Source organism: Carya illinoinensis, chromosome 9, assembly GCF_018687715.1.
Source record: "Carya illinoinensis cultivar Pawnee chromosome 9, C.illinoinensisPawnee_v1, whole genome shotgun sequence".
Classification (NCBI taxonomy): Eukaryota; Viridiplantae; Streptophyta; class Magnoliopsida; order Fagales; family Juglandaceae; genus Carya; species Carya illinoinensis.
Genome location: NC_056760.1, coordinates 42,339,948 through 42,342,906, shown reverse-complemented (window position 1 = coordinate 42,342,906; position 2,959 = coordinate 42,339,948). Strand labels below are relative to the sequence as shown.

Here is a 2,959-nt window from a genome sequence, read left to right as displayed (position 1 = left end):
ATGAGCGATATTGCAGCAAAAAACTAAATCAATATAGATAAATAATTGATCCAAACATAATTAAAGAACTAATCCATTCAATAGAAAAAGTATGACTGAATCCATAAACAGAATAAATTCTATGATTATTCGGAGAAGAAAACATCAACGATGAATTGAGAATGATAATACAAAAGAGTTTTAACAATTGAAAATCAAATGCATGAATTAAAAATAAATTATAAATACCATTTAATGTGCAAGTTCATCCCTAACCCTACTTGAGAATTTAGTTACTCATAAATATACTAGATAACAAAAATCTTCAGAGAAAACTGAAGCGAACGGTGGCAATGGAAGTTATTTTCTCCTCTCTTCAGATCTGCCTCTTGTGCCTCCTCCTCCTCCTCTATTTCGTGCTAATGATATGCTTATATAGGGTAGGAAATAAACCCTAATGTCTTCTTAATTTTCGCATAAACAAAAGGGCCTAAATTTTAGAACTTATCTTAGCAGCCACGTATGCCCTTCAGGAGTTTTAATTTGGAAATCCTTATTAGAGACAAAGTTATAACCCTTTAAGATAGGTTTCTAATGTATCAAGAATCGTATCAATCCGATATGTGAGTAAAAAAGATACAGTCAAAAGACTAAATTATGTCCAGACTGTCTCCTAGCGAATTTCAGACTTGGACTTCTTGTGGTTTCATTTTGTGATTTTTTTTCTTTTTCTTTTCTTCCAAATTGCTCTCAAACCCCATGAATGTCCTCCTTTAAATTTGACTGGGCTTGACTTGCTCTTTTATAAACTCTGAAATTAAACATAAAAAAACTACTTAGGAGTATCTCAACGTAAATAGAAATTCAATTTAAGAATACACATTAATTCTTATGATTTCTATTCATATTTTAGCATTTTAGTCCAATAATAGGGTATTTAGAATGCACTTTCGCATACTCATCAATTGTCCTGAAAATTGGTTGTTGGAAAGTTGTAGTTTCTGTAATGATGGAAGGGAAACAGAGAAAGTGGGATACTCTCATCCAGGGAATTGTTACGCAAGTCAAGGTTCACAAGACTCGAAAGCACTTCCCAATAAGTGGAAGTAATTTGACCAATTAATGATTGTGAGAAAGGTTCATTTTGGTCAGATTCTTGGCCATGCTGAATGATGGAATTGATCTAGTGAAATAGTTCATTGACATATCCAAATAGAGCAATTGGGTAAGATTTTCCATTGAGCATGGGATTGATCCATGGAAATTGCAGTCTGAAAGATCAATTCTGGACAACATAGTAAGGTTAGCAATAGAATCAGACAACGTCCCTGAAAATTTTGTCTTGCTAAGCACCAGGGTTCTAAGAGATCTATTACGAGGAAAATCAGGCAAGGAACCATGCAGTAGACGATTATTAGATAAATCAAGAATCTCTAGTGTTGGTACTTGGAAGATTTTTTCTAGAAATGTATCATACAACCCAGAAGTAGTGAGAGATAATGAAGTCAAGTTTTTGAACTTTGCAAAGAACTCTGGCATAGGAGTAGACAAATTGTTATTATCCAGACGAATAATCGATAGAGATTGAAGCTTCAGTAAGGAAGAATGAAAAGGGCCCGAAAGATGACAATTTGACAAGCTCAACACTCTTAGATTTGGTAGTGAAGATGATATAATTTGGCACCACTCATTCCCTTGTGCTGACATGTTTATACCATCAAGATGAAGTTCCATAAGCTCCCTGAGATTTCAAACCAGCATGTGTAGAGTTGGATTCTCAAGTTTAAATACAGGGAAGTAAAAGGTAGATAAATCAAGAATGACCAAGCTTGTTAAGCGCAAAATCGCAATTGGAATCTGCCCTGCAAAGCCAGCATTTGAAAGGTTCAAGCATCTCAAATTGTTATATGCCAAATTCAGATTCTGGAGGTACTGAAGACTAAAAAGGCTACTTGAATTGTCAAGCCCAGCAGAGATTGATTCACTGCTCAAGTCTAGACCAATAACATGTCCCTGACTACAGTACACTCCTTTCCACAAACAGCAATCGACACATTGATTCCAATGCACCAGTTTTGTGGAGGAAGCGTTGCCAAATTGGAGACTATTCTGCAATTGGAGCAACAAGGATTTCTGGTCATCCAAACACTGACCAGAGACTATGGGTATCAAGAAAAGCCAAGTAAAGAATGGAATTTTCATTGTAGGTTGCAATGAGAACACCCACACAATAAAGAATGAAAATAATAGAAAGCTCAAGTGAGGAAAAATTGTAGAATTGGGGACAGAAGAAGTGGCAAAGAGTTGGCTTAATATTGGACTAGTTTTCAGAGTGTGAGTAGCTGTGTTCATGGATGTAAAGCCTCGCCGTTGGGTTTACGGTTTGCAATTGCATGAACACTTTACAAGCAGCTATGGACGCGTAAAAAATTGCCTACACAACTTGGTGGCTCTTGCGCAGAAAATGATTTCAATTTGTTATCACTAGCGATTTGTTATCGCTAGAGCTTAGCTTTCACAAATCTTTGCCAAAACTTTTGTGTGCCTCTTCAACTTTTTCTATTTTTCCAAGGTTGCAAGGATTTCATTCTGTCTCAGCAATAGACCCTTAAATGGAAGGCAGTTTCAATCACAGTTTTTGGTACCGTACCGTACCGGCCAATACGGCCGGTACATTCCGTACCGGTCACCAGGCCGGTACAGGTAAGGTACCTGTTTCGTACCGGCTGAAATACCGACCGTACCGGCCTGTATTTCGGCCTGTACCGGCCTGCGTACCGGCCTGTACCGGCCGGTATTTCGGCCTTCATGTTTTTTTTTTTTTTTTCATTTTTTTAAGTTATAATCTTATTTTTTTACTCCAATTCATATTAGACTATTTATAATTTATATATACATATGTATTTATGTATAATTTATTCATATATAAATTATTATTTTGAAATATAATTTATATATATATATTTATATATATAATTTA

The 2,959-nt window shown here is 35.7% G+C and overlaps 1 pseudogene; it reads right to left on the bottom strand.

The window, feature by feature from the left end:
• Positions 1–851: 851 nt before the first annotated feature.
• LOC122275412 lies at positions 852–2,413 on the bottom strand (annotated as a pseudogene).
• Positions 2,414–2,959: the final 546 nt, after the last annotated feature.